The sequence below is a fragment of the Hyla sarda genome, chromosome 2, assembly GCF_029499605.1.
Source record: "Hyla sarda isolate aHylSar1 chromosome 2, aHylSar1.hap1, whole genome shotgun sequence".
NCBI lineage: Eukaryota > Metazoa > Chordata > Amphibia > Anura > Hylidae > Hyla > Hyla sarda.
In genome coordinates, this window is record NC_079190.1 from 416,073,105 (window position 1) to 416,089,203 (window position 16,099).

Sequence of the window (16,099 nt, forward strand, 5' to 3'; positions counted from 1 at the left end):
GCATCCGTCGTAACCACCTGCCAGTGAAGGGGAAGAAATGAGCGCCCCTGGAGAAGAAGCAGGGAGCGGAGCCAGCAGAGAAGAGACTGACGGATCCTGTGAGGGAGAACAGGGACAGCGGAGATCTGTCCCACCGAGAGAGAATCGCCAGTTGAAGAGGTCGGTAAGGAAACTGGGCAAAGGGCACGGCCTCTATGGTCGCCACCATCCAACCCAGGACTTCCATGCAAGTGCGGATGGAGACTGGGACCTGGAGCCGAAGGGAGCGGACTCCTGGCAGAAGAGTCAGACGTTTGTCTGGCGGAAGGCAAATTCGGGCCAAGGTCGTGTTGAACTGAAGTCCCAAGAATATCAGGGACTGGGTGGGAGAGAGGACTGACTTGTCCCGGTTGACCCTCCACCCGAAGCGATCCAGAGTGTGAAGAGTGACATCCACATTCTCCAGAGTCTGGGATCTGGTGGGAGTCTTGATGAGAGGGTCGTCCAGGTGGGGTATCACCGAGACTCCCCTCGGTCGCAACAGGGCCATCACTGGCGCAAGGATCTTGGTAAACACCCGAGGAGCCGTGGCCAGGCAAAAGGGGAGGGCTACGAATTGAAAATGTCCCTCCGGAACCGCAAAGTGGAGTTACCGTGATGGCCTGGAAATATTGGCACATGGAGATAGGCATCCTTGATGTCTACTGAGGAGAAACTCCCCTAGTTCCAGGGATACCACTACCGAATGGAGAGATTCCATTCGGAAGTGGCAGATGAGAAGATGACAGTTGAGACGCTTGAGGTCTAGTATTGGCCGCACAGAACCGTCCTTCTTGGGGACCACAAAAAGATTGGAATAAAAACCCCAAAAACGTTCCCCTGGAGGAAAGGGACCGATAACCCCCTGGAGAAGCAGAGACTGTAGAGCCTCTCGAAATTGCTTCGCCAGAGAAGGAGACCGGGGGGCCCGGGATCGAAAAAAGCGATCCCTCGGGAGGGAGGCAAATTCGATTCGGTAACCGCTGGATACCACGTCCCTGACCCGGGAGTCCTGAATGTGTGTGGTCCAGATGTCTCGAAAAAAATAAGAGAAGACCTCCCACCCGAGAAAAAACTGCGGGTGGGGGCTTCTCTTTGGAAGAGGGTTTGCGGTTGCCTGATTTGGCCGCAAACCGGACGGAATGGTTGGTGTCCAACTTCCAAGACGGGCGCAGCCGGAATGAGGGAGCCGTCTTGTCCCGCGAAGGCGCCCGCTCAGACCCCTTGCTGGGGCCAAAGGTCCGAAAGGAAGAGGACTTCCTTTGGGAAGTAGAATGAGCCTTATTTTGAGGCAACAAGGAACTCTTACCTCCCGTCGCCTCTGAGATAATCTCGTCAAGGTGCTTGCCAAAAAGACGGCCACCCGTAAAAGGAAGCTCAGTGAGAGACCTTTTGGAAGCGGCATCCACATTCCAAGCTTTAAGCCACATAGAAGCAGCTAGGTGACCCACAGCAAGGCAGAACAACGGGCTGACTGCATGGAAGCTGTGCACAGAAATTCCCCCGCTTTAGAGCATTGGAGAGCCAGAGCAGACAGATCCTCTGAGGGGGATCCCGCTAGGATACCCTGACGGAGTTTTGGGCACCACTCCGATAGGGCCTTGGACGCCCATGCTGAGGCGAAGATGGGAAGAAGCGAAGAGCCGGCTGCTTCAGAGACAAACTTCGCTAAGGACTCCACCTTCTTGTCTGTAGAATCCTTGAAGGTGGCCGCATCTGTCAGTGGCAGTGTAGTGGCCTTAGAGATCCGGGAGATTGGTGGATCCACTGAGGGAGGGGAAACCACCTAAGTGACAAGGCGTTGATTGGAGGACACTTTGCGCCTCCAGGGAGCTCCGACGGCCCTGTGGGCGGGGCTAATGAAGGACGGGGAAGGACTAGAAGGACGCCATTAGTCCCGAGTGCATATGTCAGCCGCATATGCGCTCGGGGGGACCATGTCCACCTCCTTCAGACACTAAGCTTAAACTGATTAGCTCAGGGCCTGGAGGCGGGTATATCCTGCTGGGAGGAGCCGACCTTTTTTTATTACCATAGTGTCACACCTCCTAGAGAGAGCAGCATACACCCACGGTCTGTGTCCCCCAATGGAGCCGATATATATATTTTTTTCATTTACACATCCGACTTTAAAGAAAAGTTGTCAAACACCTGTGGGTGTTAAGGCTCACTGGACACCTTGTTACATGCCTTGAGGGGTGTAGTTTCTAATATGGTATGCCATGTGGGGGTTTTCTGCTGTTCTGGCACCATAGGGGCTTCCTAAATGTGACATGCCCACCAAAAACCATTTGATCAAAATTCACTCTCCAAAATCCTATTGTTGCTCCTTCCCTTCTGAGCCCTCTACTGCGCCTGCCAACCACTTCACATACACATATGAGATATTTCCTTACTCGAGAGAAATTGGGTTACACATTTAGGGAACTTTTTCTCCTATTACTCATTGCAAAAATTAAAAAACTGGGTCTAAAAGAACATGCGAGTGTAAAAAATGAAGATTTTGAATTTTCTCCTTCACTTTGCTGCTATTCCTGTGAAACACCTAAAGGGTTAACACACTAACTGAATGTCATTTTGAATACTTTGAGGGGTGTAGTTTTTATAATGGGATCATTTGTGGGGTATTTCTAACATGAAGGCCCTTCAAGTCCACTTCAAAACTGAACTGGTCTCTGAAAAATTCCTATTTTGAATATGTTGTGAAAAATTGGAAAATTGCTGCTGAACTTTGAAGCCCTCTGATGTCTTCCAAAAGTAAAAACATGTCAACTTTATGATGCCAATATAAAGTAGACATATTGTATATGTGAATCAATATATAATTTGTTTGGTATGTCTATTTTCCTTACAAGCAGAGAGAAATTTTCAATTTTTCAATAAAATTTTGGAATTTTTCACCAACAAATGAGGCAAGTATCGACAAAAGTTTTCCACTAACATAAAGTAGAATATGTCACGAAAAAACTACCTCGGAATCAGAATGAAAAGTAAAAGCATCCCAGAGTTATTAATGCTTAAAGTCACAGTGGTCAGATGTGCAAAAAATGGCTGGGTCCTAAACTGAAAATTGGCTGGGTCCTCAAGGGGTTAAGGTCCAGAGCATTTTATGCACATCTGACCACTGTGACTTTAAGCATTAATAACTCAGGGATGCTTTTACTTATTAATTTGATTTCCCGAAAAATTTTTCGTGACATATTCTACTTTAACATAGTGGTAAATTTTTGTCGATACTTGCATCATTTCTCAGTAAAAAATAGCAACATTTCATGAAAAATTTCAAAATTTTGCATTTTTCGAACTTAGAAGCTCTCTGCTTGTAAGGAAAATAGACATACCAAATACATGATATATTAATTCACATATACAATATATAAACTTTATGTTGGCATTATAAAGTTGACATGTTTTTACTTTTTAAAACATTAGAGGGCTTCAAATTTTAGCAGCACTTTTCCAATTTTTTCCCAAAATTTACAAAAACAGATTTTTTCAGGGACCAGTTCAGATTGAAGTGGATTTGAGAGGCCTTCATATTAGAAATGCCCCATAAATTACCCATTATGAAAATCACACCCCTCAAAGTACTCAAAATGACATTCAAAAAGTTTGTTAGCCCTTTAGAAAATTCTAAATCTTCATTTTTTACAATCACATGTTCTTGTAGACCCATTTTTTGAATTTTTTACAAGGGTAAAACCCATGTGTGGACGTAAAGTGCTATGCAGGTGCACTACAGGGCTCAGAAGAGAAAGAGCCACATTTGGCTTTCGGAAAGCAAATTTTGCTGAAATGGTTTTTGGGGGGCATGTCACATTTAGGAAGCTGCTATGGTGCCAGAACAGCAAAAAACAAAACAAAACATAAAAAACAAACACATTTGGCACACTATTTGGAAAATAACACCCCTCAAGGAACATAACAAGGGGTACAGTGAGCCTGTACACCCCACAGGTGTTTGACAAATTCTCTTTAAAGTTGGACATGAAAAAAAAAAATTTCACGAAAATGCTGATATTACCCCAAACAATTTTATTTTCACAAAAGCCCCCCAAAATGTGTAACACCTTTTCTTCTGAGTATGGAAATACTACATATGTGGATGTAAAGTGCTCTGCGAGCGCACTACAGGGTTCAGAAGACAAGGAGTGCCATTGGGCTGTTGGAGAGAGAAATTGGTTGGAATGGAAGTCGGGGGCCATGTGCATTTACAAAGCCCCCGTGCTACCAGAACAGTAAACCACACCCACATGTGACCCTATTTCAGACACCCCACACGGAATGTAACAATGGGTGCAGTGACCATTTACACCCCACTGGCATTTGACAGACCTTTGTAACAGTAGGCTGTGCAAATAAAAAAAATTATTTTTCATTTTAATGGACCACAGTTCAAAAAATCTGTCAGACACCTGTGGGGTGTAAATGCTCACTGCACCCCTTGTTACATTCCATGAGGGGTGTAGTTTCAAAATGGAGTCACATATGGTTCCGGCACCATGGGGGCTTTGTAAACGCACATGGCCTTAAATTCCAGCCAAATTCTCCAAAAGCCCAATGGTGACCCTTCTCTTCTGAGCCCTGTAGTGCGCCCACAGAGCACTTTACATCCACATATTAGGTGATGTAACAAACTCTCAGGTGTTTCACAACCAGTGTGCCTTCAGCTGTTGCAAAAACTACAACTCTCAGCATGCACAGACAGCCGGAGGGCATGCTGGGGGTTGTAGTTATGCAACTGCTGGAGGCACACTTTTTCATAGTAAGAATGTGCCTACAGCTGTTGCATAACTACAACCCCCAGCATGCACAAACTACCAAAGGGCAAGCTGGGAGTTGTGCCTTCTGCTGTTGCATAACAACAACTCCCAGCATGCCCTTTTCTGCATGCTGGGAGTTGGTGCTAAGCAACAGCAGGAGGCACAGCCTTACCTCCTGCTGTTGCCTGCTCCCTCCTTATCACCGCCTCCGCTGGTCCTGGGGCCCGATCCCATCACAGACTCCGGGGATCGGGGGCCCCAAGTGCGGTGTACACTCCCGACACTCGCTTTCGCCCACTGGAATGGGGGCGGAGCGGGTGCCGTTAGGGGTGGAGCGGGTGCCCCTAGCAGGAGTCCTGATTTGTTAGCTGATAACTGCAGACGAATCAGGACAATTGTGAGGTGGCACCAGTGCCACCTCACACCTGCTGTTAAATGGTGATAGGTGTTGTCTCGGACGGCACCTATCACCCTTTTTGTTTTTTTTCGGGTCACCGGTGACCCGATTGACCTGGAATTGCCGCAAATCGCCGATCTGGTCTCAGGATCCCCCCCAGTATTCTGCATGGGGTACCTGCTGAATGATTTCAGCAGGCATCCCATTCCGGGTGAACGGAAACGTCCAGCACGTACAGGTATGCCCTGGGCCCTTAAAGGGGTATTCCACGAGAAAAAAAACTTTTTTTTTTTTATATCAACTGGCTCCAGAAAGTTAAACAGATTTGCACAAGAGCCCTGTGATATGAGGTTACATTGCATTATTTGATATTTTAAATAAAACATTTCTATATTTTTATATAGTTGTATCTTATAATTGAAGCACAATCAAGGTATCCATCATAATTATAATTATTGTTCATCTATGTATCAGGTAACTGGTACTAGTCTTGAGGGGTTGGTTACTGTTTAGATTTGTAAATTATTTATATTACGAAATCTTAATCCTTCCAATAAATATCAGCTGCTTAAGTTGAGTTGTTCTTTTCTGTCTGGCAACAGTGCTCTCTGCTGACACCTCTGTCTGTCTCGGGAACTGCACAGAGTAGAAGAGGTTTGCTATGGGATTTACTTCTACTCTGGACAGTTCCCTAGACAGGTGTCATCAGAGAGCACTTAGACAGAAAATAACAACTCAACTTCAGCAGCTCATAAGTACTGAAATAATTAATATTTTTTTAATAGAAGTAATTTACAAATCTGTTTAACTTTCTGAAGCCAGTTGATATATGAAAAAAAGTTTTTTTCCTGGATAACCCCTTTAAGTACCAGGACATCAGGGCGTACCTGTACGCCCTGTGTCCTTAAGGGGTTAAACTGCATTCCCATGCAGTTCTATACAATCACAATTTTGTGACAGGTATTACTTAGTGGTTGTAAGTAGGACCTAGGAAGAGAGCGTGCCTCCAAGGTCACAGGGTAATCGATAGGACTGATCATGATCTGCTATGTAATTAATCAGGACACTCCTCCTGCATAGAGGCTATAATTCTTTCCTCTGTACCCACTGATCTGTTTTACCTGACAGATTGCCTTAGATACATATATTTCTGAAAGACAAGTCAACCACCAGAGAGAGCAAACTGGATACAGCCTCATACAGACTAACCAGGGGACATTTATTGAAATTTGTGCAAGCAGAAGTGACAGCTGGCATTAGCCACTGAGAAATGACAACTTGTGTTTAACAGGTTGCTATGGGCAACTGCTTTTCTTTTAACTAGTTTTGATTATACTTTCACAGTGAACCTGTATAAATCCTTATAATCCCTACTCTGCTCCGGTGGAAGATTTATCTTTCAGAAATGTATGCATTTAATAATGTGCAAACATTTCTAAGAAATCCCATAAAATATAGCCTCAAATGAAGCAGTGTAAACAAATGGTGCACAACATATACGTTTAAAGGAATCACATAAGACATTGTGAAGACAATTATGACAGATGCATTAGATAAGTCCAAAATATCTGATTGGTGGGATTCTGACCACTGGGCCCCTACTAATTCCTAGAAGAAGTATCTTTCACTGTTTTACTTCAATAGACATTTAGGCAAGATGGCTGCACATACTTGGTCTGGAATATTTGGTACACAGTGCTCACCTCTGTGCCAACACTGCCTAACCTGTGTGCCATCTGTGTTGACCTTACATTACAAAAACAGGGAGCAGAAAGAAGCAGTGTTGTCTCCATAAAACTGGGGGGACACAAAGAACTGGCACTGGACTAGTCTTCAAGCTGTCTCTAGGATGGCAGTTAAAATGGCTGCTGCAGTATAGAGGTTGTCATAGCAACCACACCAAGCTCAGTAAACAACAGCGGACTGTACCACTACAAGAACAGATAAACTGTCCCAAAGCACACAGTAAAAAAATGATAAGGTAGGCAGCTGTATGATTAAAACATGAAAAATGTGAAAGTATTTTATTTTCTTACTCTCTTTTCATTTTGTATTCATGCATTTTCCCACTGTTTAATGTTCTTTTATTTACCCACCAGCCAATGGTTCAATCCAGTGTTTGCTTACAGCAGCTAGGGTCTTCAGAAGGGTGTGGGCACTGGTGATATATCCTATAAATGTTCAATACATGTCTCTCTCTCTCTCTCTCCATATATAGTATGCCCAATGCTCACAGGGGCATATGCATAGGAGCTAAGCCTCTATACTCCTGGGTTGTTAGCTGATTTTAGCAGTTGACAACCGTGTGCAGTTCAGGAGGATTAAAAACTTAAAAAGCAAAAAGGCTAAAAAAAAGTTCCAGAATTGGAATCCCTTTATTCAAAAAAAGCCCATGGTATTTAAAAATAACATTATTTATGCTGCACATCGAACTCCATAAACAAAAATAAATACCCAGTGCCAGATCTGATGATTTCTGGTCACTGCATATTCCCGAAAAATTAAATGAAAGGTGATAACAATGGTAGCATGGATGAAGTGCAATGCAGGGTGACTGGGCCCTAAAATTATGATGTCCTACCTGTGCCATCCATCAGATGCCGGGTGTGGGTATGCTCTTTTCTTTACTGTCATACTCTTACAGGTCATCCGGGCCCAGATATTCTCCAGGAACGCCAATAACTTGCTCTTTCTTGGTATCTCATCTGTACTAGGTGGCTCCTGAAAATAATTTTCACTTTTCTGGTCTCAGCTCATCTTTCTTCTTATTTCCTCTTCCTCTACTAAATGAATTTTCTTCCCTTTTGCCTACATTTTATGAGCATGACAAAGAAGATAAAGTCACTAGAAAACTACAGCTATGGACAGTGACCTATCACAAGTGACTCTGCTGATCCCTAGTGAGCGAATGAAATTGTAACCTGTGCACTTGGCTAAACATTCTATCTGCAGTTATGATGTCATCAGCCCTGTAATCTTTGTCACAATCAGTGTTACACAAACCTAAAGTGAGAGGACATTTTTCCATATATATGTAGATGGTAAGACCGCATCGGGGATCAACCTCTGTGCCTGTGGTTGCCCAGGCTGCCAGCCCAGGATAAATGAACAGCAAATCCAGAAAATCACAGCACAAGTAGGTCTTGGATCAGAAAAAGCTGGTGGTTTTATTTCCAATTAAAGTGCAATGATTCGGCAATAGCAATGCTTGATAAAGGCTATTGACGAAACGTTGCACTTTAATTGGGATTAAAACCACCAGCTTTTTCTGATCCAAGACCTACTTGTGTGGTGATTTTCTGGATTTGCTATATATATATATATATATATATATATATATATATGTGTATATATATATATAGCACCACTGCGCTCTGTGTTATCACTACTCTTCTTTATTCACCGGACCGCTGTTGTGCTGTTTTGCTGTTTTGGAGGAAAGGAAGAAAGCAGCTTTGCTTTTCTAATCCTGGATAACCCCTTTAAAGCCCCATTTGTGTATAGAATTGTCTATTAAAAAAATGATATACATCTGAAAATGATATATATATATATATATATATATATATAATGATATAAATATTTTTTATATTTGCCTTTAGTATGCAGCCTTCCAAAAGACATTACACAGTGGACATTCTAACACACAATGGGGGAGATTTATCAAAACCTGTGCAGAGAAAGAGAGGTGCAGTTGCCCATGGCAACCAATCAGATCACTTCTTTCATTTTTAAGGAGGCCTGGAAAAAATGAAAGAAGCAATCTGATTGGTTGCTATGGGCAACTGCACCACTCTTCCTCTAGACAGGTTTTGATAAATATCCCCAATGGCTTTTGTCTTGAAAAGATTATTGTAGCACTTATTAATAATAAGGAAAAGATTTCCACATTCTTTCATTATTTAAAAAATGGGGCACATACAAGTAAGGGTGCTTTCACACTACGATTGTAGTGTACGGTTGCTGGATCTGGTTGGGAGGGGCGAAAACCGGCCGCTCCCATATCCCAGCCGGATCCAGCCTGAACCCCTTTCATTTCAATGACCCGACCGGAGTCAAACGCTGACTCTGGTTGTCTAATTTTTCCCCAAATACGGTTTTCTGACCGGACCTAGAACCGTGGTATACCACGGTTTTAGGTCCAGTCAGAAAACTGTATGCGAGGCAAAAATGAGACAACCGGAGTCAGCGTTTGACTCCGGTCGGCTCATTGAAATGAATGGGGTTCAGGCTGGATCCAGCTGGGATACGGGAGCGGACGGTTTTTGCCCCTCCCAACCGGATCCAGCAACCGTACACTACAATCGTAGTGTGATAGCACCCTAAGAGAATGAATGCAGATAAAGAAGGAATATTGAGGAAAACTGTTAACCCCTTAAGGACCAGGCCCATTTTGGCCTTAAGGACCAGAGCGTTTTTTGCATATCTGACCATTGTCACTTTAAAGGGGTACTCCGGTGCTTAGACATCTTATCCCCTATCCAAAGGATAGTGGATAAGATGCCTGATCATGGGAGTCCCGCCGCTGGGGACCCCCATGATCTTGCACGCGGCACACCGTTTGTAATCAGTCCCGGGAGCGTGTTCGCTCCGGGACTGATTACCGGCGACTACAGGGCGGGCGGCGCCCGGCCTGTAGTTGCCGATAATCAGTCCTGGAGCGAACACGCTCCGGGGACTGATTACAAACAGGGTGCCGCGTGCAAGTTCACGGGGGTCCCCAGCGGCGGGACTCCCGCGATCAGGCATCTTATCCCCTATCCTTTGGATAGGGGATAAGATGTCTAAGCACCGGAGTACCCCTTAAAGCATTAATAACTCTAGGATGCTTTTACCTTTCATTCTGATTCCGAGATTGTTTTTTCGTGACATATTCTACTTTATGTTAGTGGTAAAATTTCATCGATACTTGCATCATTTCTTGTTGAAAATTCCAAAATTTGGAAAAAAAATTGAAAATGTACTTTGAAGCTCTCTGTTTATCAGTAAAATAGATATTCCAAATAAATTATATATTGATTCACATATACAATATGTCTACTTTATGATTACATCATAAAGTTAACATGTTTTAACTTTTAGAAGACATCAGAGGGCTTCAAAGTACAGCAGCAATTTTCAAAAAAATTTCAAAATCAGAATTTTTCAGAGACCAATTCAGTTTTGAAGTGGATTTGAAGGGCCTTCATATTAGAATTTAGAGCTGGGCGGAATGATCAAAAATGTGTATCACAGTATTTTTTAAAATGATGGTGGTATCACGGTATTTAACGGTATTTGGGGGGGGGCTTGTTTAAGTGTCAGAACATCAGGATTTCCCCAACCAGTGTGCCTCCAGCTGTAGCAAAACTACAACTCCCAGCATGCCTGGACAGCCTGCGGATGTCTGGGCATGCTGGGAGTTGTAGTTTTGCAACAGCTGGAGGCACACTGGTTGGGGAAACAGCGTTGTACTGCATACTCCCCCACTGCTGTCTATTACAGCTCTGCACTACAGGGGATGAGGAGTCAGGGCAGCGAAAATCTCTCCATTCACCCCATCCTGCCCCTCTTTCCATTCACCCCCCTACACCCATTAACCCCCCTACACCAATTAACCCCATCCTGTCCCTCATTCCATTAACCCCCCTGCTTTCATTACCCCCTTGCACCCATTAACCCCCCTGATCCTTTCATTTATCCTATCCTGCCCCTTATTCCATTACCCCCTCTGCTTCAATAACCCCCCCTCCTCACCTGTGCGCTGATGCGGCTGCTGGGAAGTGCCCCTGTCATCAGTGCAGTAACGTGGGCGCTTCCCACCCGGACACAGGATTCTCTCTGGCGGAAGCGCTCACCGCAGGATGCTGACGCTTCCACCAGGAGGGAATTTAAAATTTTGATCTAAAGTGCCCACTGCGCTATTATGCGCCACCTCCACTTTAGAACAGTGAGCAGCAGCGGCGCAGCTCACGTGCATTGTGTGAGGGGGCCCGCCGCTCTTTCAAAGATCAGCGGGCCCCCTCACAGGCGGTCTGTCCGCCCCTGAAGCGCTCGCTCTCCTCGGTCCTGCGGCGTGCACTAGGGGCCTCAGGAGCGGGCACCGGAACTAGAAGAAATGCGGCGCAATACTCCGCCTTACGCCGCAGGACCAAGGGGAGCGGGCGCTTGTTATGAACACTCCCTGAAGTAGGCGAAGAGAGGGGAGAGGTTGACTGGAGCAGCTCGGGGCTCGGGGAAACATCAGAGCCAGGGGATGCAGTTTCTGCGCTTTCCCCCGGCTCTGATTGCAGAGAAGAGCCGGCCTGAAACTGCAGGGGGAGCGGGGATGAGGAGTCTCATCCTGCTCTCCCCTGACAGAATGGAGCCGTGGGCTCTGTAATTCATTCATGGGTGGGGGAGAGGGGCCCCACCGGTACAGCGGTATGGGGCAAAATTCATACCGTCGGAGAAAAAAAAAACTGTATCCGGTATGAGCCGGTATACCGCCCAGCCCTATTAGAAATACCCAATAAATGACCCCATTATAAAAACTGCACCCCTCAAAGTATTCAAATGACATTCATAATGCTTTTTAACCCTTTAGGTGTTTCACAGGAATAGCAGCAAAGTGAAGGAGAAAATTCTAAATCTTCATTTTTTAAACTCGCATGTTCTTGAAAACCCAGTTTTTGAATTTTAACAAGGGGTAAAAGGAGAGAAATCTTCGTAAAATTTGTAACTCAATTACTCTCGAGTAAGGAAATACCTCATATGTGTATGTAAAGTATTCGGCAGGCGCAGTAGAGGGCTCAGAAGGGAAGGAGCGACACTGGGATTTTGGAGAGTGAGTTTTTCTGAAATGGTTTTTGGGGGGCATGTCACATTTAGGAAGCCCCTATGGTGCCAGAATAGCAAAAAAATAATGATATGAATGTAAATGATATTTTTTTCACTAAAATGCTGCTTTTCCCCCAAATTTTAATTTTTTTACAAGGAGTAATAGGAGTAAATGACACACAAAATTTGTAACTCCATTTCTTCTAAGTATGGAAATACCCCATGTGGACGTCAAGTGCTCTGCTGACGCACTACAATGCTCAGAAGAGAAGGAGCGCCATTGAGTTTACGGAGAATGAATTTGTTTGGAATAGGAGCCAGGGGCCATGTGTGTTTACAAAGCCCCCGTAGTGCCAGAACAGTAGAACCCCCCCCCCCACATGTGACCCCATTTTGGAAACTACACCCTTCACAGAATTTAATAAGGAGTGCAGTGAATATTTACACCCCACTGGCGTTTGACAGATCTTTGGAATAGTGGGCTGTGCAAATGAAAAATAAAATTTTTCAGACACCTGTGGGGCATAAATGCTCACTGCACCCCTTATTACATTACGTGAGGGGTGTAGTTTCCAAAATGTGGTCACATGTGTGTGGGGGGAGTCCATTTTTCTGGCACTATGGGGGCTTTTTAAACACACATGGCCTTCAATTTCAGGCACATTCTCTCTCCAAAATCCCAATTGCGCTCCCTCTCTTCTGAGCATTGTACCTCGCCCGCAGAGCGCTTTACATCCCCATATGTGGTATTTTCTTACTCAGAAGAAATGGGGTTACAAATTTTGGGGGCTTTTTTCCTATTTTCCATTGTGAAAATGAAAAATTTAGGGTAACACCAGCATTTTAGTGAAAAAACTTTTTTTTTCATTTTCAAATCAAACTTCAATGAAAATTCTTCAAACATTTGTGGTGTGTTCAGGCTCACTATACCCCTTGTTACGTTCCGTGAGGGGTGTAGTTTCCAAAATGGGGTCACATGTGGGTATTTATTTTTTTGCGTTTATGTCAGAACCGCTGTAAAATCAGCCACCCCTGTGCAAATCACCAATTTAGGCCTCAAATGTACATAGTGAGCTCTCAATCCTGAGCCTTCATCCGCAGAGCATTTTATGCCCACATATGGCGTATTTGCGTACTGAGGAGAAATTGCGTTACAAATTTTGGGGGTCTTTTTTTGCTTTTACTGCTTGTGAAAATATAAAGTATGGGGCAACATCAGCATGCTAGTGTAACACTAACAGGCTGGTGTAGACCCCAACTTTTCCTTTTCATAAGGGGTAAAAGGAGAAAAAGCCCCCCATAATTTGTATTGCAATTTCTCCCAAGTACGGAAATACCCCATATGTGGCCCTAAACTGTTTCCTTGAAATACGACAGGGCTCTGAACTGAGAGAGCGCCATGAGCATTTGAGGACTAAATTAGGGATTGCATAGGGGTGGACATGAGGGTATTCTACATCAATGATTCCCAAACAGGGTGCCTCCAGCTGTTGCTAAACTCCCAGCATGCCTGGACAGTCAGTGGCTGTCCGGAAATGCTGGGAGTTGTTGTTTTGCAACAGCTGGAGGCTCCGTTTTGGAAACACTGCCGTACAATACGTTTTTCATTTTTATTGGGGGGGGGGGGGGGGGACAGTGTAGGGGGGTGTATATGTAGCGTTTTACCCTTTATTTTGTATTAGTGAAGTGTAGTGTTTTTAGGGTACATTCGCACTGGCGGGTGACGGTAAGTATCCCGCTAGGAGTTTGCACTGTGGTGAAAAATTTGCCGCAGCCCAAACTTGAAGCAGGAAACTTACTGCCCGTGTGAATGTACCCTGTACATTCAAATGGGGGGGGGGGGGGGGGGGCAAACCTCCAGCTGTTTCAAAACTACAACTCCCAGCATGTACTGACAGACCGTGCATGCTGGGAGTTGTACTTTTGCAACAGCTGCAGGCACACTGGTTGGAAAACCTTCAGTTAGGTTCTGTTACCTAACTCAGTATTTTCCAACCAGTGTGCCTCAAGCTGTTGCAAAAGTACAACTCCCAGCATGTACTGATCACCGAAGGGCATGCTGGGAGATGTAGTTATGCAACAGCTGGAGGTATGCAATTACAACTCCCAGCATGCTGAGACAGCCGTTTGCTCTTTGGGCATGCTGCGATTTGCAGTGATCTCCAAACTGTGGTCCTCCAGCTTTTGCAAAACTACAACTCCCAGCATGTCCAAACAGCTGTCTGGGCATGCTGGGAGTTGTAGTTTTGCAACATCTGGAGGGCTAAAGTATAGAGACCACTGTATAGTGGTCTCAGACTGTAGCCCTCCAGATGTTGCTAGGTAACTCACTGGCTTCTGTACGATCCAGGGAGCCGCATAGCCATCCTCGTCTGCTGCCTGCTGCCACCGCCGATCGTTTCTCGCTGCCATCGCCGATGGGTAAGTGGACTTCGGCGCCCGGTCCCTGTCGGTTTCCCCGTCCTGCCCCGCCTATTGTGGGTGGGCAGAACGGGGAAAGCGAAAGTTAACCCCCCCGCCCCCGATCTGCTATTGGTCAATGCTTCTGACGACCAATAGCAGGGATAGGAGGGGTGGCACCCCTGCCACCTCACTCCTATTCCTTCACCCCCTGGGCATTTGCGCGGGGTGCCCTCCCGGCGCCTGGCAGGGACCGAAATTCTACATGATGTATGCGTACGTCCTTGGTCCTTAAGTACCAGGGAGCTAGGACGTATGCGTACATCCATGGTCCTTAACAGGTTAAACACTTTCCCAATGGTCACCATATAGTGCACCCGATTTCTACTACACACCAGCAATGTGCGGCACTCATAAGCTTTTAGGTATCACAATGTACATTCCGACCAAATTATGGTACATGGCAAATACACATAACATGGTAACATGAGGAGCCATGTATGTGTACATCTCCTAGACTACAAAGTATAATGGAAACGCTCACCTCTGTGCCAACACTGCCCAAAACCTGTGCGCCATCTATGTTCACCTTACATTACAGAAACAGGAAGCAGAGAGAAGCAGGATTGTCTCCATACAAATGGCGGGGGGGACTCAGGACTGGCACTGGACTGGTCTTCAATCTGTCTTTAGGATGGCAGTTAAAATGGCTGCTGAAATATAACAGTTGTCATAGCAATAGTACCTAGCTCAACAAGCAACAGTGGACTATACCAACACAAGAAAAGGTAAACTGCCCCAAAACACACAGTAAAAATTAAGGCAGCTCTATGATTGACCCCTTAAGGACCAGGCCAATTTTATTTTTGCGTTTTTTCCTCCTCGCCTTCTAAAATCCATAACTCTTTTATATTTCCATCCACAGACCCATATGAGGGCTTGTTTTTGGACCCATCACTTATTTACCATAAAATGTACAGTAAGCCTAAAAAGATTATTATTTGTGTGAAGAAATTGAAACAAAAACTGCAATTTTGCACATTTTGAAAGGCTTTGTTTTTACGCTGTACACTAGAGATGAGCGAACTTACAGTAAATTCGATTCGTCACGAACTTCTCGGCTCGGCGGTTGCTGACTTTTCCTTTATAAATTAGTTCAGCTTTCTGGTGCTCCGGTGGGCTGGAAAAGGTGGATACAGTCCTAGGAAAGAGTCTCCTAGGACTGTATCCACCTTTTTCAGCCCAATGGGAGCACCTGAAAGCTGAACTAATTTCTGCAGGAAAAGTCATCAACTGCCGAGCCGAGAAGTTTGTGACGAATCGAATTTACTGTAAGTTCGCTCATCTCTACTGTACACTTTACGGTAAAAATGACATTTTTTTTTCTTTCTGTGGGTCAATGCAATTAAAATGAAATCCATGATCACATACTTTTCGGTCTCATTGGTCTCAAGGTCTCATTGTGTAGACCGAAACGTGGCACTTTTGTGACTTGATGGGTGAATAAATTTACATTATCACTATTTGACTGGAGTGCCGCTTCTTCTTTGGATCTACAAGTCATGGGATATTGAGTCACATCCCTAGGAGCAGTGCCAGTTCCTTCCCAGAACTAGTTTACTTTTCTATTGCTATATTGTTTTAAAAAACATTAGTCTTTTTTTTTATTTTCATTTTTTTTTTACCAACTAAGTATGTTTAAAATCGCCCTGTTCTGACCACC

General features: G+C 44.7%; 1 long non-coding RNA gene across 1 annotated transcript; it reads right to left on the reverse strand.

Moving 5' to 3' along the window:
* Positions 1-7,919: 7,919 nt before the first annotated feature.
* On the reverse strand, positions 7,920-14,965 carry LOC130356845 (uncharacterized). Its single transcript, XR_008889014.1, has 3 exons — positions 14,921-14,965; positions 10,014-10,098; positions 7,920-7,986 (listed from the first exon to the last, which is right to left on the reverse strand). It is a non-coding gene; the product is annotated as an uncharacterized LOC130356845 (long non-coding RNA).
* Positions 14,966-16,099: the final 1,134 nt, after the last annotated feature.